This window comes from Poecile atricapillus, chromosome 1, assembly GCF_030490865.1.
Source record: "Poecile atricapillus isolate bPoeAtr1 chromosome 1, bPoeAtr1.hap1, whole genome shotgun sequence".
In the NCBI taxonomy this organism is placed as follows: domain Eukaryota; kingdom Metazoa; phylum Chordata; class Aves; order Passeriformes; family Paridae; genus Poecile; species Poecile atricapillus.
This window is the reverse complement of record NC_081249.1, coordinates 94,749,604-94,772,428: the sequence shown is the minus strand read 5'-3', so window position 1 is coordinate 94,772,428 and position 22,825 is coordinate 94,749,604. Positions and strand designations below refer to the sequence as shown.

Here is a 22,825-nt window from a genome sequence, read left to right as displayed (position 1 = left end):
AAAGAATTTACTCTAGAAATTAAAAGGAAGCTTCTAGCCATCAGAGCAATCAGGTTTAGAAACAGTCTCTAATGGGAGAGGCAAGGAAAGAGGCCAGATGCTTTAAAAAGATTTCGCTCAAATGAAAGACATTTTGTTCTGTGGCTTCCTGTGATAGCACTCAGTGACTGAGAGGCTTCCAGGGCTATATTTGCCTAATCACAAATCAGTTTGGCAGCATCCATATCCAAGAGGTCTTCTCCACTTTACCTAAATTAAAGTCTATGCTTTCAGTCACATCAGTAGAACTTAGGGTGCAAAACAATGATTCACAGAAAACACCTGGTGGGAGGAGAATGACAGCAGGGAAAGGAAAACACCGTTTCAGCAGAAAGCTGTTGTCCTTCCCTGATGCTGAGGGACGTGAGATATCATGTTTGCCAACTGGGGATAAGCCCTGCAATGCTGATGCCAACAAATGCATCAAATGCAACAAAAGCTAAAAGAGCTTCCTAAAAGTATAGTAACTGCATATATTGGGTATAGATCCATCATGGAGACAAGCAGAAATGGATTCAACTCCCTCACAGTCTGTTCCTGTTTGCTTTCCTCCATGAACTGTGACTTTGTTGAGAATGTTCAGATAATTTTTTTTTTCCTGGATGTTGTTCAGCTTGTTTTTTAACACTTAGAAGGTGGTTGCCATTCTGTTTTATATTCCCCATGGCCCTTGACATTTTGTGACAGTTCTCTCAGAAACTTTTTACAGAACAGCAATTGATGTTCAAACCATGGGATGATTTGGCTAGAGTTGTTTGAGAAGTCTGCAGTAAAACAAATTGTCTACCAAATCACTACTCCCTGCCTCACCATAAAGTCAATGTCTCTGCTACCTTTCTTTTGTGTTTCATTTCCCCCTTCCATTTTAATCTTCTCCATTCAAGTTCATTCATGTCCTCTTCACTCCCTTCTCCTCCTTGCCAGCTGAAGCACCTGGCAGAGGTGCCCTGTTGCAAGCTTCTGTCCTCTGATTTCCCATGGTTTTCCATTTGCTCCATCCATCACTCTCACGGCTGTCACAGTTGCAGATCACCACAGCAACAACACAGTGGTGCTAGGATGAGCACAGAAGAAATGAGTTATTATGACTCTAGCTGAGACAATACATATGTCCAAATGGAAGGAGGGCTTTGGGAGAGCCCTGGGTAGAATTTTTGGTTTATACAGTGGATAGAAGTTGATATGACAGACTTGGAAGATATTGCCCATCACAGACAAAACTCACACAATTAATTCCCACCTCATGGTCCCTTCAGCCAGAAGCTTTTGCTCTGTGTTTTTTTCTGCAGCTTTACATTTGCTGTCTACTCTTTGCCACCCCTCCCATACCAGGCACAGCTGATGGATTGATCTGTGATCCACTGAAGACCATTTGGGAGACAGAGGTGCCACAGAGGTTTGGACACAAACCTCTGATGCTGTCACACGTGAGCCACATGCCACTCTCATTATTACAATGCACGGAGGAGAAAAAAGAGTTGTCAGAGAAGAAAGCAGTCCTCCCAATCAAAATTTATGTGCAGCGTGGAAGGGGTTTGTCAATGCTTCTGCTGCCCTTTGGGTGAGCTGTGTTTGTTCTCTGAAGTATCAGAACTTTTATGTTTCAACTATGATGAGAATGGAGACCTTTCTTATAGGTCTTTCTAGGTAGGGAGTCTCAAAACCAATTGTGATATAGTGAAAATTATATCTAACTGTAGAGCCAGGTACAGATTCTTGCCTTCCACAATCTTTGTGTTACTGTCCCATTTATATGGATGTAACTTTGGTGCACTTGCAGTAACTGTGTACAAGGAAAATTACTTAATTACATATAAATACAGTCAGTGCTGTTATATATTTTGATAAATTATTAATCTTAATGAAACAGATCTTCAGATGAATCAAGTAAATATTTGTCTCAGAAAAGTGTGAGGGCAAGGTGATATTTTATCCAGCTGTCACCCCACAAAAAGATTAAGAGATAATGTTATTAAAAGTTTAGGGTTTGTGCTACCTGTGCCACAGATATATCTCCCTTGGACATTGCTCTAGTGGCCAGAGATTTAGATGTGCTCTCCCCTCTTGTGTTTCTAAACAGCAAGAGAAATAATAGACATAAAGCTGGGTGTTTCATGTCAGTGCTTATGAACTTGCTGTCAAAGATGACAGGTGCTTGGTAAGACATTAAAGGTTTTCTACAAAATACTGTGAAAATACACACCAAAAGAAAACACACCTACATTCCTGCTTGCAAGAAATGAGAAAAAGGAGAAGGAGAAAGGAAATGTTATTTAATTTATATAAACAGGAGGGAAAAATAAAGTCACATAAAAATTTTTAGTCTATTTTTTAATTGATTATAAAGGAAAAGCAGTAAGCTGTGTCTGGTTTGATTTTTTTTTTAAATGAAGACTGCATTTCTGAGAGACACTGCTACACTCTGCCTCAGTGCAATTCTTCTGGTCGGTTTTCTGCCTGCTTTGCACCACAGGCTCTGTGACAAAGCTGGGACCAAAGACCTGTCCCACTCTCTCCCTTTTCTCTCCATCCTCTCTTCCAGCTAAGTAGCTCACACAGTGAACTTGAGGGCTCATATCTCACTATCTCCACCACCATGCCTCAGTCTCACCCTTTGGAGAGTTATTGCTTCTGTTATTAGCAAGACAATTAAAGGGAAGGCCACTTCATATACCAGCTGCTCCCTTGCAAACCTTTTTGCTTTTCTTCTTCCCTGGTATCTGAATGACTGACATGGACTCATCCCCTCTTCTCTGAGGCATCACAGCATGATAACAGCAAGAGAGTTTAGCTCTGTGGTCCAGTGGTCACAAGCAATGTTCCTGTCATGCAATCCTCTCTTCCTTCAATGTGTATTTCTGCTTGGCCTCTGTCATCAGGCTGCCTAATTGTCATATCCCCTTCTCCGTTAATCATTGCTGGTTGCTGGTTTCCTGCTACCCTTTCTTTGGCCTATGATTAAAGTATCTGTGGGAAGTCACTGGCCCTGGGACTGTCATCACAGCCTTTAATGTGTATGTGGTGATGTGGCAATGCATCACCTTACTTTATGGGGATACAGCATAAGGAAAAGGAAGGGAAAGTGGTGAACTGAACTGCAGCAGAGGTTGTGTCAGCTCAAGGCAGATACAACATCTGAACACATTTGTCTGTAGTTGTGCTTGGCTCCTCTGTCGTGCTCTCCTGCTCTGCTTCCCACCAGGTGGGAGAACCTGCAAAGTTGAAAGAGAATCTCAGTGGGGAGACCCTACAGTGATTTTGCTCTGTCAATTACAAATCCTACCCAGCTGTCACCAGCTTTTTGCCTGTAGCTTTGATTGCAATTACTGATTTTTTCCTAAACCTGGGGGCAGGTGTGAGTAAGACAGTAATAATATTTTACTCCTCTTCCCTCTGCAAGAAGGAAAAATGGTCACGAACTTGGAGCTCCAACTTAATGAGGCCAGGAGCTGTGTGGGGCTCCTTGTTGAAGAAAAACTGTCTTACTCTGTGACTGCTTCTGCTCTCCCACTGTCAGAAAATGTCCTGAGCCCAGGAACCTCTCTGCAGACACTGGTTAGAATCATAGAATTGTTTAGGCTGGAAAAGACTTTTGGGATCATCAAGACCAACCATTAACCTTACATTGCCAAGTACAACACTAAACCATGTCCCTGAGCACATCTACATGTATTTTAAATACCTCCAGGGGTGGAGACTCAAACACTTCCCTGGCAAGCCCATTCCAATACTTGACAACTCTTTAGGTGAAGAGATTTTTCCTAATATCCAATCTAAAACTCCCCTGGTGCAACTTGAGGCCATTTCTTCTTGTCTTATTGCTGGTTACTAGAGAGAAGAGTTTGACCCCCACCTGGCTACAGACTCCCTTCAGGGAGTTGTAGAGAGTGATAAGGTCCCCCCTGAACCTCCTTTTCTCCAGGCTAGACAACCCAGCTCCCTGAGCTGCTCCTCACAGGACTTGTGCTCCAGACCCTTCACCAGTTCCACTGCTCTTCTCTGGACACACTCCAGCACTTCAATGTCTTTCTTGCAGTGAGGAGCCCAAAACTGAACACAGGATTCGAGCTGCAGCCTTACCAGGAGGGTGCACTGCTTCAGGGGGACAATTCCTGCCTTGGTCCTGCTGGCCACAGCATTATTGATACAGGCCAGGATGCTGTTGGTTTCCTGGTCACTGATTCGTGTTCAGCCCCTCTCAATCAACAGCCCTGGGTCCTTTCCCACCAGGCAGCTTTCCATCCACTCTGCCCTAAGCCTTAGTTCCCAAGCTATTGCTTGTCTGGGACCTGGTAGGAATAAGAAGTGAAACTGCCACTGCAGTGGAAGGGTAGATCATGAAACTCAGTGTTGAATGGTCCAAGTTTCATGCAGAAAAACAACTTTGTTTCAAGATTTTCCAGAAACCATTCACAGGACCACGTGGAGGGACAGGGAAGTCTTTGCTTGTCCAGCTTTCCTGCCTGAAGCCAAGAACTGCTCCAAAGTTTGAAAGGTTTTGAAGATAGAATGTGTGATATAACTAGAAGTTTGTACTTTCTAAACAGCACTTTTCCTCATAAACTGGCCTAGCTGGCGTTCAAGTACATGGCAGTACCACACATGCAGCATGGTGTGACTGTGAGCAAAAACAGTGCCTGCAGGCTTGTGAGCACAGCAAATCTCCCCAGCCATACCTAGACTCCCCTGAAGTCTTTTTCTGTCTGGGATTTCAACAGAGCCAGAATTTTGCTCCAGCATCTACTTTCATTAGACAACCTTTTTTAATCCTCCACACTGTTTCTTAGCCAGCGGGCATCTCATAACATCCATCTGACCAGTATCTTCTTCCCATTTAGATCCCTGTCCATCTCCTGCAAGGAATCACTTAATATAAGTTACTGCTTTTTCATGATGCAGTTATTTTTGGTATTTGTAGGGCCTTTCCTATTCTGTCTGGATATGCTACATCAGCCTAAACCATGTCTCTGTGTTTGTTGCAATTCCTCTCCCAGATTGTGTCCCAATGATTCCCTTTCCTCTCAATTCCCCCTGCAGTGAGACTTCAGATTTGTGAGGGGAACTAGCAGCACTGGGTTTACCAGAAAGCTCCAGCTCACCTCTGCTTCTCACAGGTGAGTGCTTCCCATCCTTTGATGTGCATGGAGATGAGCATGCACACCCACGGAAGCATCCCACAGAGATGCCCCATTTAACCCTTTCCAGAAAAATCTGTCTGGATCACAGCCCTGCAGTGGGCACCAAGAAAAGCTGTCTTGAAAAGCTGGCCTTTAAAGCCTTGAACTGATGATGTTGTCAGCACATAGTGTTCATTCCCAAGTCATGAAGTTTATTCTGGGACCACTTGAGAGCTTCAAAGCTCTTCCCTTGCCAGGAAAATATCTGTGCTGTTGAACTCTCCTTCAGATTCTCTCCACATGCCATAAAGGAAATGCTCAGAAACCTAATCTGAGGGGGATCGGGCTGCAAGTTCTCCTTGTCTCCATCAGCTTTATGGGGCATGAAATCTGAGGGTGCTGTAAGAATCAGACAGCCTTTCTAATGCACACCAGCTGTGTCATATGCCCCCAGAAGGGAGGCAAGTGCTCATGTGTCCCTATTGCTTCAGGCTCCACCCTTGCTGGGATCCTGCCTGCTTAGAGGGACCCTATTGCCTGCAGCTAGGACTGCTGCTAGGTAAGCAAATAGGAATGGCATGTTCTTCCCTTGGGAAAAGAGTGAGAGGTGAAGGATGGTCTTGTGACTGAGACACTGAGCTGTAACTCAGAGAAATAAAAATTTCTGTTCCAATCGCTGTTGCTCAATTCTTGAGTGACCTTGATAAGTCACAGCTACTGTTTCAGTTCCTGGTTTTGAGCTGGGGGAGATAATGGTTTCTTGCTCCTTTGTCTAACTGTGTCAGTGTTCAACTTTTTGTGCCATGGACTTCCCTCAATAATATGTTTGTGTGTCATCCAGCAGAGCTAGCCCTTAACTCTTGGTGAGCCTTTAGGTGCTATTATGGTACCCCTAAGCAGGAACAGGAGCAGAGCCTGTGGAGTGGAGCAGGCATAGGCACTGCACTGATTCTGACAGCTTCTTGCTGGTCCTGTTCTGCTGGTGCATTTTGACTCAGCAAAGGCTGGCACAGTCTCTTGAGTGTGCACTCCCTGCTCTGAGCTATAAATAACTCCCACAAATGGATGAACACCAGGTGCTAAGCATTCACTATCAGATGCTGCATTGTAAGTGAAGGCAAAGAGTTAACCTACTTTGTGTACCTCATCCAGGATGTAGAGGTGTGCTCTCAGTTCTGCTGACACAGGCCTGAGGAGAAAAGCTAAATCAAGCTGTATAACCCTCACAACAGAAGGCTTATGTGCCATCATTTGGAAGGCCACAGAAGTGCCAAATGCCCAACAGTATTTGAAAAGGAGCTGATGGCAGCAAGGTAATGTCTGTTTTGGAAATTACATATAAAATTCCTATAATTGTATAGGGGGTTGTCTAAAAAAAGGAAGCCGCTTCTGCAAGACAGACAGCACTCAGAAATCAGGTGGGACATGAAGGGAGAATATGTGTCCATGAAAAAGAGGTGTTTCTTCAGTAGAGTTCACTTAGTGGTAGGCTGGGCCATATCCTAAATCAGCTATTGAGGAAGGTTTGATGTCACTAGAAATCAACAGGAGAGTAAGGTCCTGTATGAAGGGGAACCAGAAAAAAAGCAGTTTAAAGGCATGACCCAATAAGATCCTGCTTCAGGATCTAAACCTGGGTGAATTCTTCTATTCCCTGAGCAGAATAAGGCCTGTGGGATGGAACAAGGTGAACTGTGAGGGCAAAACTGGAGGGAGGACAACAGAGAAAGAACTTGTAAAGAAAATGAATGGAAAAAAGGAGTAGGGATGAGAAGATTTGAGAGAGTAGGGTGAAGGAATGAAGTTAGGAAAAGACAAAAACCTGAGAGGAGTTGAAAAGAGAGATTTTTAGTGGCCTGAGGAGATGAAATTGTTGAGCCAGGTGTACCTTGAAGCACACCTTGAAAGATGTATCTGCGGCCCACCTGCTAGGTGTTGGAGAGGATTATCTTACACATTCCTCTTACCTTTTGATCTGAATTGGGAAAAAAAATGTTACTAAGGCTCAGTTCTCCTTCAGGATCCCCAAACGCCGGAGCAAACTAAAACCGAACTGTTTTCCCAAACACTTATAAAGAGTGACGTTTTTTCAGTGCCCCGAATTCCTTAAACTCCTTTCTCTGATTTGAATAATGCCTACAAAGCTATGTGATTTCAGGTATATCTTGCTGCCAGCAAAGGCAGATTTGGGGGATGAGATGGCTTTACAGAGATATTCTAAGCCTGGAAGGACAAGGCCTTCTTGCATCAGGAAATAGCTTCACAGGCTCTTCCTGTTGTTTTTTTAAGCCATTTTGAAACTTGGTGCTGGCTTAGATCTAGTACGAAGCTTCAGTCTTTGCTTCAATCTTTCACCCAAGCCAGCCACTCACTGATTCTTTCTACTCAGAATATTGTGTGTGTGTGTGTGTGGTTCCTCAAGAGCAATTACCACCAGATTTCCTTATTTTATTGGAAGTTTCTCAGTAGTCAGAGTTATGGGCTAAACTAAAGTTCAGCTTTATTTTATTTAGTTAGTGTAACTTTCCCTGATGATTGCTGAGAATAGCTTTAAAACATGGAAGTTAGAAGTTTAAAAGCCAGAAAAAAAATGGAATAATTTTGAAAGAATAGTTTGAAGTGAATGCTATCATTACTAGTTGCCTAATTTGTGATTTTTAAACAGATTGTGTTTTTCAGAGATTCTGAAAAGGGAAAATGCGATGGTAGCCAGTGTATTTGTGTAATAAATTTTCTGCAGCATTTTAAGATAACTTAGGCAAATGTGTGATACAAACTGTCAGGTTACTTTCTTTCTGCGTATTTCTTTCCAAAAAGCTGTTTCTTTTAAAATAGAGTGGCCAAAACAAGCAAAAAACTTCACAAAAGTACCTCACTAATGGAAGCAAAGATGAGGGCTTCTTAGAATTAGGCAATCTCCATAGATAAAAACTATTTCCTTGTATGAATGGGTCACACTGGTATTGCACATGTGCTCTGGCACTTCTATTAGCATACCCCCCCACTTCTAAAACCCTCAAAATGTTGTGGTATGCTATGACAACATGTCAGAAATTGTGCTGCCCAGGGGTCACCTTTGCCTCTGGCTCCTACAGAGTCCCCTGGTGAAGGACCATGACATTGCTGCACTCATCCAGGTGTTTTACTTGGCCTTCCAGACAAGCAACCCCAATCAATCTTTGACCTCAGCATCAAAACCAATCAGACCTTAAAACACTTCCTGACTAAATTAGCAACCTCTATTTACTGTTGCTTTTACCATAATTCATTAATAACATTTAAGAGCTTTCACTTTGAAAGCACCCCCCTGGCTATTACAGGCCACACCACACATTGTGGAAATACAATTGCAGAACAACAACCATGCACTGGGTCCTGGCTCTGTCTGCCGTGCCTGACAAATCCAGTCTGCAAACCCAGGGAGTCTCAAGGTGTCCCCTCAGAGTCCCCAGGAGCAGCCAGCAGTGTGTCCCCACCTGCCTGCAACCTGCCAGCAGCCCATTCTCCTGCTGATGCTGCACTGCTCAGCCATGAGCTCTGGGGCAAGACCAAAGTGCTGCTGGCAGTGGAGGCATGGAGCTGGGACGTGGATGTGCCAGGACACTTGGCCCAACAGATCCTTTCTTAGTTTTGCTAACACAGTGAGGAAAGCTCAACTGCCCTTGATGCAAGAGCAAGCTGACTGCTGTGTCATTATTGATCCTTTGTGTAGGTTCCCAAATGTTCCCCTTCCACTTCCATCTGGTGCTGGATAGAAAAGGATCAGCCTCCAAACACAAGGTTGATGAAACCTGTTGCTTTCTCCTTCCTTGCAACATGAAGTGTCTGGTGATGTAATCAATAGGAGAGACTGTCCAGAATAGCAGAGGTGCAAAAATAGTATGTCCTCTGTGTGTGTGTGTGTTTTCCCTGTGACCCCCTCCTGTTTCACAATATAGTCAAGGTGGGGTTTCTCTTGTTTCCCTGCTCATGCAGAAATACCTGTAGATGGTCAAGCACCGTGTCAAATACTCCACATCTATCCAGAACCCAGATCCTGGCTCCTGTGCAGTCTGCAAAGCCAGAAATCAAATACACTGGGCAGCAACAATAGATGTTGTTGCTCAGCTAGAGGACTAGACTCACTATCAAGAAAGAAATGAAAAATTATTGAAATTAAAAGCATTTATCTAAAAAGCCCATTGGATGCTATTCCCCAGGCTATCTGGCACCACAGTCAGTCTCCATCACGACAGCATCCACATAAGTTGTAATCAGGACCAAGTGGTCACATTGGCAGCTTCTTTCCACACCTCCCAGGCTGCAGCAAAATAATAAGAGCATCTCTTACATTTCATATTGTCTGCAACTTTAGAAACACCAGCAGAAAACCAAATGGTATTAAAGAGGCTCTACCAGTGAAACAAAGCTGATTTGTGGCCTAAAGGGGATATGAGTACATTTTGGAGTGTGCTTAACTCAAGTTACATCCATCCACAGCCATCCACACTATTTCCATGCTGGTGCTTATCTGGGCCCATTTTCTGGCATTTCTGGTGTTTTTCTAGCTCACCTTGGTGCGCTTGAGAGCTGGTAGCACAGAGAGCACAGGGGTGACCTGAAAAAAGAGGGAGGAGTACAGTTATCCAAGCCCAGAGAGAAGGATACAGAAACAACACCTGGCAGGAATACAGAAGTCTCAGTAAAGAAATAGAAGGCATAATGAGATCAGCAGATCTACAGTGTAGGGCCAAAGCTCTTGGAACCCAGGATTTATGATGTCCCATCAGTTATGAGAAGGGCGGACTTTTTTCCTTATTTCTTTTTCCTAAATAGATGGTATATTATGACAAGACTCCCTTGGCAGTGGATTTGCATGAATAATGTGGCTGTACTGTACCCAAGTAAATCATATTTTGTTCTCAAACATTCCCAAATGGTGTTTGTGCAATTCTGAAGTCTTAAAATCCTACCTGCCTGGCAAAAGTTTGGCTGCAGTAATCAAAAGGAAGTGAAGCATCCTGTAGAACAGGAAACCCTCTCAAGGACTCCAAGAATGTGGAGATCCCAGGGCTGCCCAGAAGAAACTTCACCCACTGTGTTTCTGAAGCTACTTCTTGGTTGACAGCAGCTGTTGGATACCGTGTGACACCATGACAGACCAAATTGCTTCAGGAAATAGAAAACTGTCAAGCAGATGCTGCTAGGACATTCATGGTGGGAGGAAGTACCAGGATTTTTTATTTAGGTACACCATTTTCAATAGTGACACTCGATAAAAGGCGTTTTTAAAGAGCTGCTCTGTCGTTGCCTTTACAGAGCATCAGAAAACATCTTCAGAGGTGTAGGGCTGCAAGATACCACGTGAGAACGTTGGATCAACACCTGAGCAGGGTTCTCTTTGTCGTCTCCTGTCCAAATACTGACAAGTGGAGCTCAAAAAGAATGAACAAGCAGGAGCACAGAAAAGTGGAATAAATAAGTAAAGTATTATTTTGAGTCAGTGAGAGAATAACTAAAAGAAACATGCTGAGCTATTTATTTCTTAAAACTTAGTCAGAGAAAGCAGTTACCAGGCAGCAAACAACTCATAAGCTGAGTATCTCTAGAAAGAGAAGTGCTATTAAAGTGGTTTGTAACAGATTAAATGGGAAATTTTTATTTTTTATTTTCAATTTGATGTTCTATCATTGCTAACAGGAAAAACAGAGAGGATGCTGTGGTAACTCAAAGCTTCTGGTGTGACTAAGGTACTTAAAGTGGCCCATATGGATTCCAGACCACCCACCTACCCACCCCAGCCCTTAGTCAAGTCAAAACAAAGCATTGCATTTTTGAAGAGTTGCAGCAATGGCAAAAAAATATAGGCCTCCAAAAAGCTTGTTATTAGACATTGCCAAGATAGCTTTTTTACGATAATTTCTGTTAATTTGGCAACATAAATAAAACACCAGTATTTTTATTACAGTACATGATGTGAAGTAGAGCAGGTGTTTGGCAGGTATTCATCTTTAGGACTCATCTCTCAGGTGTAGGAGATGAAAGGGGCAGGACATGGTGACATCTTCCCATGGGTGCACATTCTCACACATTCATCTCATTGAGACAGATTCTTCTCTCTACAATGTGGTAAAATGGGAATAGTCCCCTAGAAATTACTGGCACAGACCCAGCATGAGGTCATCACTGAAATGTGAGGTCATGGACAGCTGCTCCTTATAGAGCAGCAAGAGACATCCTGCTCCCAGACAGCTGAGTTTCCACAGGAGGACAAAAATGTCTGTGGTGTGTGGCCAGGACTACTGCTCCTGCACATTCCAGATGGTCTACTGTGAAATTTTCTAACCCAAATGATCTAAGAGCCTAATTGCCATTTACATATAAAATTAGACTCCTGAGCAGTTTGTGCTATGCCTGCAATTAGTCCTACAGCTGTTAGGTGTCTAGTTTTGAAAGCAGTGCCTTTATTATGTCCCCAAAGATGGTGCTTTCTCCGAATGTGTCTTGTTGGCTGAAGGCATAGTGCCCACTGGAGGGTCAGTCAGGGCTGTCCTCAGAGCCTGATACAGCACCCTGCAAAACATCTTTGCAGAGCATTTCTGGAGGCTGTTGTGACACTCAATAAACTCTGGCACCAAACTCTCATGGCTCTGTTTTCAGCAGGTGTTCTTTCATTATAGCAGGTAGCACCTGTGATTTTCTGACTCTGAAGCCCTTGAGGTCCCAGTGCACCTCTGTGCTCGCGCTTCTTTTGGGACACATCATATTTTACTTCTGCTCTTCTGGGGATTCCTCTTTCTTTAGCCAGAAACTTTTGAATAGGATGAGCTCTATGACACAGTCTACATCATGCTGAATTTGTTTGGATTTTTTTGGGTCCAGGTCTGGCAAAAACAGATAAGGAGGTTGAGCATTTCAACGAGAAGCCGATAAGAGTGATTAGTTTCACACACACACAAAAAAAAGAGGAACAATGGAAGTGTTAGTTTTATGACAGGAATCAAGAAAATATGTGTTTTTTATATTTCTAGATTTTTTCTGTAATCATCTGAGGTGGGGCACAGAGGTGTTTTCCTCTCTGGAATTGTTCAGCTCACACCATCCTTGTCATCCTTGCTGTGATCCTGTAGCAATTAAGTAGGGAAGGTTCATAAGATAAGTCCTGGCTGGAAAGTGAAGGCGCATGGCACCAAGTGTTGCCCCTCTGGCTGCTGTGGGGTGAGGTGGCTGTGGTTCATGCATCATCCCTGTGGTTCTGAAGAGCTGCCAGGAGCAGATGCTTCTGAGCTAATCCCAAGTCATTGACTGCCCACCTGCTTTCAACATTTGTCCCAGCCAAGCTCCTCCTTTAGGCTGTGGAAAGGATTCCTCAGTAGATGGAGGCAGGAGAAATGTCAGGGTTAAAGGATCAGAGCCTGTGGGAGCAGTTTTTGAGCTGTTGGGACTGGACTTGCTGCCTGTTCCAAAATAATGGATAGCACTGCAAATTAGGGTCATTCTCTCCCTGCTGAGAGGATATTTTAGTGTCTTCCACAAGCAGTCTGATCTTTGAAGCCTGATACAATGCATTCTGGCTTCTCATGACAGAGAAGACACAAGCCTGTAAGAGGGTCGTGGAAGGGTAGAGTTTTGGGGTTTTTTTGTGTGGAGCTTTTTTGTTTCTGCCATTTAACTTGCACATGAGACATGCAGAGATGGGTGTTAAGATGTGAATTATGACCCAGGAATGTCAGACCGAGCAGAGCAAACTCCTCAGTGAAAGAAGAGAGGCAGAGAATAGCTGGAGCAAGAACAGCTCAAGGTCAGCTATGTGGAAGAGAAGAAAAAGGGCTGTAGGTTTTGAAGGCCAGTGGCTCCTGGGTGTAACTTTTGCCTGCTTTTCTGAAGTGGGGCTGTAGGAAAGGATCCTGCATATTGTGACAATATTTCATGACAGCGAGTTTTGGGAAGCTCTCCAACACTGTGACAAGCCAAATCGCAAGAACTCTGATGGATGAATCTCCAAGTGTTGGAAATTATGTGGTTTGTCTACACAGAGAAATTGCAGAGGCTTTAAATATCCTGGAGTTAAAGCTCTGTGATCTCTACTGTGAATGAAGATTATATTTGTATAAAGGTGTATGATGCCAATACAACCCTTTCAGTATGTGGGGGGTAAAAAAAAGAGAGAGAACACACTTCCAACTGAAATAGTTATGCCTGTAGAAGAAAAAAATTACTTGGAACTACTTAGACAGAAAATGTTTATCATACCAACTAGCTCCAAAAGGCTGCATTGAGACTGCAATAAGCTGGTTATGTCCTTTCTGCTGGCTTCTGCCACACCTGCTAGCTCTAAAGGACTGGAGGAAACTGGCCTGAAGGAGGGATCATTTGCTTTTTTTTTCTCTAGCTCCTCAGCAGACATGGCTGTGAAATTCCTTATTGGCAACAATATGTATCATGGCTTTGGTAATTCACATGGGAGTGGATTTTAGGTTAAAAGTTACTTAGATATACTTAGCATTTTTGCTTAATTTTTGCTCAATTTTTGCTCATTTTTGCTGGCTTCCCAAGCAAACATGAATGATTCTGGATTTTCTCAGATCTTCTGAACCAAAACAACTTTTATTGGGCTAGATGGGCTGACTATATAGACGTGTATAGTACCTTTCTCTACATACATATCTGGGCTTGGGCTTGAGCTCCACTCCAGTGGTGTGTAAATTGATAGTGGGGGATGAGTACCAGCATATTCCTAGATTAGCCTGAATTAATTTCATTTGCCTAATTCCAAATAGAATTCAGAAAACATTTTTTTAGGCAGCAGTGAAAGGAGGGGACTTCCTCAGCAGCACCTGCACCCTCATCTAGGAGTGCAGGGGAGGATATCTGCTACAAATAGATGGCACAGAGATGGCTGTCCTGGCAAAATAATAGTGTCCCAAAATAGTGTCTGCCAAGGACCCAGCAGAGGACAGGGAAAAGAACAGGTGAGTAGATAGGGTAGAGGTGTCCAAATAGATAATTCAGCTGATGCAGGTGCTGGTATTCTGAAAGGGAAGCTTCAACTGCCTGACTGCCAGTTTTCCTGTCTGGTGAACAAAGAGTTTCAGTGTTGCTTCACCTGGATGCCTGTTCACCTTTTGTAAGACCTACAATGACATGAACTCACTAAACAGTCACTGAACTTTGTCTCAGTTAAACCTATTTGTAACCAGTTTACAGTAAGCTACTAAATTTATCCAAATCTCTTTTCTAGCCCAGGTAATTTAAGACAATGTTCTGTATTAGTCTGAGTGTGGATAACTGTACATTATTTTAGTTTTATATAAAATAACAAAGACCTGTGTAGTTCAGTAACCCACATGTAGGAAAAGGAATATAGCTTAACTCTCCCACAGCAAATTGCTGTGTTTGACTGTAGCAGCCCTGCCTCAGTTTCTTCCCTGTAATGAGATCAGACCTGTTCCTGTCCAGGGCTTACATGTTTCTGAATGACAGACAAAAGCTAAAAGTTGAAAGCAGCTTTCTTGCTTGCACTAGGAAAGTTGAAGTCCACAATGTAAGCTGCTTATCATCTGAAATATTTATGCATTCATCCCTATAAAAGCACCTATCTTGTCTGCAAAAGTACAGAGAAGCAAAATGCACTTCCTGCAGCTTAGAATGGATATCAAGGGCGTCTTCATTGATTATTGTGAATTTCAAATTATTTTCTTCTTTAGTTCTCTTTACTGCATCTTCTGTCTTTAGAGAGCAGGTGAGCCTTCCTGGAAGGCACACAAAACCTCACTGAATGCAGTGCTTACAAACAAGGTGCATTGTATAAAATTACTTCCAGTGTCAAATATTTTACATTAAAATTGTCCACCCAGTGAACCCTTCTTACTCAAGTTTCTTTTGATATTTGATGAGTTTGGGACTGTAAAAAAAGCAGAAGTAGAAAGATCAGAATCCTACTTCATTTGTTGGGCTACTCTGTGTCAGAGTAGATACTTGATAACTGGACCCTATGGATGGAAAAGGGCAGGGGATATAATAATCTAAGCATTAGTCAAGATTTCAAAGACCTGTATTCAGTTCTTAGCTGTCAAGTCATCTAAGTCTCTTCATTATGCATCTATGAAACACTTTTAACAGCTGTAGCCTTTTTCTGTAAGAAGTGCATGCATCAGCACCAAGAAAATATCTGGATATCATACAGCTGTGCCAGCCAGTAATGCAAGCAATGTATTGAACAGCATATCAAAGAAAACATTTCCCCATTTGCCATATTAAGCTGTGGGTCTTAGAAATGGTGAAGGAGTATGATTTTCCTCTTCCATTGATTTCCAGCATTTTAGCATTTTTTGTAGCCTTCTGTAATCCTTTCAGGTTCCTTTCCAAGCCAGAAGATAACTCAGGTGTGCCTTCCATACTTTGCACACCAGATACAGCATCAGGGCACGTTGAAGAGGTGGTGAGAAAGTGCTGTGCAGATCCATGAGGGAACAGGAAATTTCCCCTCATGTCTCTGTCTACCCAGTCTGCTGGAGAAAACCCAGAGCAGTGGAATGTCTCACTTGAGCTATTACGAAATTGATGAAATTGCAAATATTCTCATCTCATCTTCCCTGAAGCCTCTCTCTAGCCTTGGCTGAAATTGCAGCAAATGTTTTCTTTGCTTGGAGGGCAAATAAAAGGGGAAGGCAAAAAGTGGGAAAATAAAATTATGTTTAAAATGTAGTTGGAGCTGATGCAGTAAATTCAGCTGCTCATTTGCTGCTTTGCAGTTGCTTGTTGTTTCTGCCATCACCCACTAATGTAGTTGAAAGGCTAACTACTGAAGTCATTGAATGCCTTTTGATTTATTCTCTCCTCTGTTCTATATCCAGTGTATATATTTTTATAAGTTGGGCTGTCATTACAGTGAAGGTGAAATTTCTGTCCTTTTATTAGAGACCAATTTTATAAGAAAATAAAACCCCAAAATATTTATAGTCTCAATTGCAGTGTATCTGAGTATACCTATAGTCTAAAAATACCGATTTTAATTAGCGACCTCTTCGGGGTGAGGAGAGAGCTCCATTTTTAGTTACAAGGTATTGGTGGAGATGGAACTCCAGGACAGTTTCAGGGCAATAACTAGCACGGATTTTGGTAGCAGATTTCCTAGCCCAGCAGAGGAGTGGGGAGGGTTCCTGACTATGTTGTTCCACCTCACAACACACTTGCACTGTAACTACAGAGTGACTGAGACATCTTTAAGACCACATTGTTCTATATTAAAGATCCCAGTGATGGCTAAGTGATTAAAACACAGAGGAATAAGAGCTGCTAGACTGCTAGAACTGCCTACTGTTATGGGGAAGCAATTATGTACTAAATGCCTAAAGGCAGATATATTTGATAGAAAGAACTGGAACTGGGCTTGTAAAGAATAACTGTGAGGTAGTCAGTGATATAAATCAAGTTTTTCAAACAGCTATATTAGAGAATTCTTCTTTCAGTTCTGCTTTTGTGCTCCCATTGGCCTGTGTGTGTATATTCCTAAAGTGAAAGGCAAGACGAAACTACTCTGTCAAATTATTTGCTAAAACTGTAGTCTGTCACATTCTGCTGTTTGACTAGCCTTGTTGGGCAGGGTTAATATTGCTTTGAAAATGGAATTTAAGGGTATCTGATTCACAAAACCTCAATCTTAAATATTGTATTAGGGAAGTGGGTGGGTGGGAAAGAGCTTTTATCTTGCATAATGCTATAAAATTGTAATTGAACAGCAGTTGTGCCTTGTTAGTTCTATTGTTCTGAAATTGTAATGATAGAAGACCATTTCCTTGCTTGTACCCAGACACATCCAGAGGCTACTGCAGGGCAGCTTGGGAAGAAGCTACCATGTGCTACCAGGAGTACTGGCCTGTGTGCATGCTCTGACCTTAAAATAAGTTTCAGCCATCTTGCTTCCTTTTCACTAAAGCTACGTCCCGTCAAGCTTTCATTTACTGCTGCATAAGAACATGTAAGTGAGAAAATAGAAATATTAACTTATTCCTGTGCTTGTGCAGTAGTAGCTCTGCACTGTCTTCAGAAGAGCAATATCTTGTTCTGAGAGCAGAGGGGATCAGACTGGGATTCACAGGCTGTGGAATTTTCAATGGGGCCTAGAGGAGAGAGGTCAGTACCCAATAGTCCATGGAGCTCCCTGACACCCTTGTGAAGGTACCGTGTCCTGTGCTTATCTCTGCATTCCTAGTTACTAGCTCCAAATAGTTTAGGAACAGTCAAGTTATTGCTCCATGCTATGATTAGTATGATAACACTGTTCATGTGCTATCATCTGGGACATCTGGGTCGTTTAGGGACACAAATAGCTATCAGCAGTAGGTTAGGAGAGATGAAGGGCTTGAGCAAACTCTGCTGAAGCCAATGTGAGTTTTTCCCATGCCTCTGATTTGAAGCTAGATAGAGACATATTTTGGCATGAAATATATGCATATTTCTTAGTCAGTCTCCCTGTAGGAAAGCAGGGAAATAAAATGTTGAAGGAGGGCTTAAGAGAAACTTGTTCAGCTGTGATCTGTGGTGCACTCAGGCTGTGCTCTCAGGCATACCAGCTGATCTGTTCCAACTCCACTAACTCCATTTACAGTGTATTTACCTGTTACATTAAGGGACACAGAATGTTTGGTGGTTTGTCCTTTTAGATGTTCCTTCTCTTCCAGCTGTTGTCAAACACAATGACTTGTTACACAGCTTCTGAATTTATGCTGTTGTATAACTGCATTTATAAGGGAAAGCCCAGTCTGAAATGAGCCTTGTTTCTCAATGGCAGGAGCAATGGCAGCAGGTGCTTGCTAAGAATACCTTTGGAAGAGAGAGAGGAAGAGCAAATATGCCTGTAAGTATCATTTTGCACACTGACACTCTTCCCAAGGCTACTGAGGAATAAAGCCAGCCAAGGCTGAAATTTGACAATCCTTTCATCCAATTTTATGAAGACTTAACCAGACCTGTGTGTTTGTCATGAGATTAATTTTAAGAAACAACTGCTTGAAGAAATCCTCTTATTTTTCTGCTCTCAGTCAATATCAGTTTGCTAGCCCAGTGGTAAACATTCACCTCCACCCTGTGTTTATGTTTTCAGCCAGTGGGAATTCACACCAAGTAGTCAGTACATCATTATTACTGGGAAGTTGCACTATCTGTGTGCAGATGTTCCTGCTGTTAACTTGAAAATCTGGCTGTGTAGTGCCAAAAGCATTTATAAATCTGGGATTCTCTTCCTGGGTCTGCTGCTGAAGCCTGATCATTTGACTGTAGTTAGTGGAGACCTCACAAAAGATACACCAGCAGGGCTGGTACAACTACTCTCAAAAGAAGTAGTTATTCATGTGACCAGAAGGAGCTGCTCAGGTGCATTTATTGTAAGTCAGAAAGTGCCCTTGAAGGTAAAATCTTCTAAGTAGTCACAGAATAGGTGCAGCAGTGATAGCAATTTCTAACAATGTATTCAAGCTCTGGCCATAATTAGACTCTGTGTCATGGTGTCTGTCCTTGAATTTATACCTACACCTTGTATGATGTGGTTTTATATGGATAACTCTCCACCAGGAACCAGAGAAGGATGTTCATTTACACTGTATATCATCTAATTAAATTGTTGAAATTAAAATTAGTTTTGGCCACAGTACTTTGGGCTGATTCTTTAGTTATGTAAGAGCATGGTAGATGCCACTTGTATATATTAGAAGAGCTGGGAAGAGGGGTGGGTATGAGATGGCAATGTTTACAGGTAATTAGCTTGTTTAGGCTAGATCATCTGGGAAGAATGAGAAGCTTCACAGGGTTATAGCCAAGTCTGGGGATGGGCAGCAGGCTGTGCAAGTATGTGTGTATATTAGTGAGTATTGGGGAGCTGGAGGCACACAGGATCTATTAACACATCTCAGGTGAGTTAACTGCAGCCACAGAGACAAAGCACTTTTACTACCATAGACTGTCTAATGGTGCCTCATTAGCACCATGCTTTTGAAATAACTCCTATCTATTATGGATTGCAGGACAAATTTATATAATTTCTCATATTTTGCCCAGATATGGTCTCACAGGAAAAATACCACATTCTGGATGATCTTGAGTGATCTAATCTGGAACTAAAATTTTTAAAAGCTAAAAAGCTTTATAGTCCATCACCATTCTTCTGAATAGTTCACATTATTAGCTTCATCTCCTTATAATACCTCTTTTCAACAGGAAGCTATCAAGTGGATTCCAAGAATGTGGTCATCCTGACCCAGCTCATTCAGATTCATTTGTCTCATGATAAGAAGTGTAGATAGAATACACCAGGTGTACAGAAGAAGATAAATAGTTCAGATGTCTATGTGGAACCACAGCAAGTAGATCTTTTCTCTCCAGTAATGTAATTTTATCTTGCTGTATCTAATTGCAGGTGGTTGCTGAATCTAATGATGAGATTGCTCTGTTTTCTGTCTTAACAATGTCTCTAAAGCCTGAAGCAATGAGAGAAAAAACAAGATTATTTAAAATTACCTGGAGTGACTGATTCCACTGTTGCAGAGAAGGATATTTTTCTTCAGCTTTCATAGATTTCAGTAGTTTGAAACTATATCGTCTTCTTTTATGGAAAAGTTCTAAATCCTCCTGTAAGGTGAGAAGACTCATGAATCGGTTTAGTAGTCAATCACCAACATGTGAGACAAAGACTGAACTAGTCAAGTATCCTCTTAGATACATTAGCCCCAAAAGCCATTTCTGACACTTCTAAAATATGAAATGATGATGTGATGCTTCTGATTTGGTGATAATTTACTGATTTACCTGTGATTTGTATGAGAATTTCTGTTCACAAAAACAGACACAGCTGTCTGTTCTGCACTGTTAGAGCACATTGGTGGCCTCATATTCATGGCCAATGTGCCACCTGGAATACAACTTGGGAATCTCTTTGCCAGCCATAGACCTCTGATACTTAAGAAAGAGCTGGCTCGCCATCAAGCCACAGGTGTCTGTTCCATTCATACCTATCCCCATCTTTTAAATTATTCAGCAAGTTTGATCCCTGCACTAGAGGGCAGTCAGAGGCAGCTGCACCAGCTGGCAGGTGTGTCACAGCAGCCCCAGGAAAGGTGGGACAAGTCTCAGGACCTGCCTTTTCGTTCTCCAGCCCCTTAGTATTTGCCCTTTACCAGGGCCAGGAATGAGCAGCACAGGCACTGCCACTTGTCTTTATGAACGAGAAACTGAAGTTCAGTGGCTGAAGGCCATGATTCCAGTAGGACAGGGCTTGGACAGCTGGCACTGGTTTCAGTAAACATTTAAGGGCTTGTGATTGTCTGGAAAATCAGTGTGAGTAGGTTTACATAGTCCCTTATACCATCATTGAAGCCATCAAAGCATTTCTGTTTCCTGCAAGGCTTTGTGCTATTCACAAGTCCAACTGACCTGCTCCACACCACCTTCATAAACAACTGCATTCACTTGTTTGGAAGGTTCTGCAACATTTTAAATCCTGTTTGAACCATAAGCAAGACAATAGGAGTATCTATTCCCTCACTTGCTTTCTCCCCAGGGCAGCTGAACATGCCTGGCTTCTGGCTGTGGGTTGGTATGGGCTGTGCCCTGTGGTGTGTGGCATGACAAGGACAAGGGATTTCGTGGACCCTTTTAGAGTGTGGGCTCCCATGAGACAGAGTTCACCCAATATTTGGAAAGGCAAGCCATCATGTGAGTGGGGAAGTGTGTGTGAAGCACAGAGCAGAAGTAAAACTGGAATTTGATGGCAGTAGGTCTGGGATGCTGAGTATTTGATTTATTTAGGGAGAAAGGAATTATCTCCCTCATAGCCAGCACTGAATCATTCATGGAATTCTGAATTTGTCTCTTGAGAAGAAGGCGTTGCCTGATGCCTCAGACAAGATACTAAAACTAAACTTGGTAGCTGCTAGTGTGACCTGGCCTAGCAAATCCTGTGCTATGTTGGAGGGAGAACTCTGGCAACAACCTGCTTGGATATTTCTGTCCTTGTGTGCAGCCAGATTTACAGCACCACAAACATGAGGAAATTATATCCAAACAGAACTTCACAGAAATACTGTGCTGTTCAATGAATAGCAGCTTTTTATATAAAGAGCAGTTGGCTTTGCAGACTGGCCCCAAATGGATTTTGGGTGAGAGCTGTTTTTTTCCATCAAAAAGCTGAAAAAAGGCAGAGAAATAGAGGGTGTGTTATCATCTCTGGTTGAGGGCCATGCCACTATGCCATCTTGTTCAATCCTCCCTCCTTGGGCCCTCACATGAGCTGCTCAATACTGTCTGCAGCCCATGAGCTGCCAAGCCTGGCTTTGCACCATCTGCACCAGCCAACCTTTTCTTTGGGTCTGCTGCTGCTGTTCAGGGTTCCATCAGTTCAAAAGGCAAACATGGATACAAAGCATTACCAAAAGCAAAGCCCCATGTGGAGGGGATAATGTGCATCTGGACCATGTCCAAGTTGAGTAGGTCTTCTTTCTTCCTTCACATGCTTAAGCAGGAACCAGGAAATATCTTCAGGAGATTTTTTTTTTTTTTCCCCTGATTCCTGCTTATTCTATTTATAAAGACTGGCAATTTGTAAACATCCTCAAAGCACAAGGTACACTCTGAGCTTTTGCTTTCTCAGGTTTCATGTGTATTTACATTACAATAAGTCTAAATAAATAATGGGCAATGGTAGCATCTCTTTGCTCTGTTTTCTGGCTGGCATTTCCAGTCTGGTCTGGAACAGCTGAACCAGGAAGGGATTCCCACTGTTGTCAGGGCCTCTAAATGAATATTCCAGTGCCAGTCCTACATTTCTTTTATTTTTCATGCCCTAAACTCCCACCAGTTTCACTGGGTGCTGACACTTTCTGCCAATGGCAGTATCACATCCCCCAGCAGGGATCTATCTCCTGTGTTGAGGCTATAGCAGACTTATGTTTAATTTCCCTGTGCTGTGTGTAATCTTTTTCTGCAGCATAAAGACATAGGGAGTACAAAGCCCTACCATTCTGATTTCATGGTCTGTACAACACCTTTGTACTCTTCATTTCTGTAGGGGATGGCATGTGATGCAGAGCAGTGAGGAGGAGGAGGAGAGCTAGGGCCTTGGGAAGTGCTTGTTCTGATCACTGAGACTTAGTAGTTCTTGGGCATGACCAAAATAATTTTAAAATAAACACAAACCCAAATCCTTCTTTAAAACACCAAGGTCCCTTCCTTTTTCTCCTTCCCCTTTCCCTTTCGTCCTTTTTTTTTTTTTTTTTCACTTGTCTCCTCCTTTTTATGTCTCCTCTCCTATGAGCACCAAAATGTCTTTCAACGTTTTCTCTCAAATTTTCAGACATCTCTGGCCTCAAACAGGAGCTGATGTGCCAAAACCCCAAGAGAGAGGTCTATTCTTACTGTATTTCTGGCCCATTTTTGTTGTGAGGAGATATGGGTGCCCTCTGAAGCTCCTAATGGTATCTAGGGTTTCAGATGTTTCCCCCAACCACTGCGGCACTTGTCCAGAGCAGATACTTTGTGTAAAGTGCCTGTCTGCTTACAAGGGAAAAAGAAGTCACCACAGGGATGATCTGCTGTCAGTTTGGAGAGTGGAAGGGTAGGAAATGTCACTCTGCTTTCTCTTTTGTAGGGAAAACAGTGGGACAGCATATCATAAAATGACCACTTGAAAGGCAGTAAGG

General features: G+C 42.6%; 1 long non-coding RNA gene across 2 annotated transcripts in view; it reads left to right on the top strand.

Annotated features, from left to right (window-relative positions):
* The first annotated feature begins 5,616 nt into the window (after window positions 1–5,616).
* Window positions 5,617–22,825, top strand: part of LOC131590753 (uncharacterized) — a 70,059-nt gene continuing 52,850 nt past the window's right edge. The window contains exons 1-3 of one of the 2 annotated variants that reach the window (XR_009280204.1): window positions 5,641–5,715; window positions 6,309–6,469; window positions 17,929–17,994. This is a non-coding gene — a long non-coding RNA (uncharacterized LOC131590753). Of the gene's footprint in view, window positions 5,716–6,308; window positions 6,470–17,928; window positions 17,995–22,825 lie in introns of both variants that reach the window. The other variant, XR_009280203.1, reaches the window with a different exon arrangement.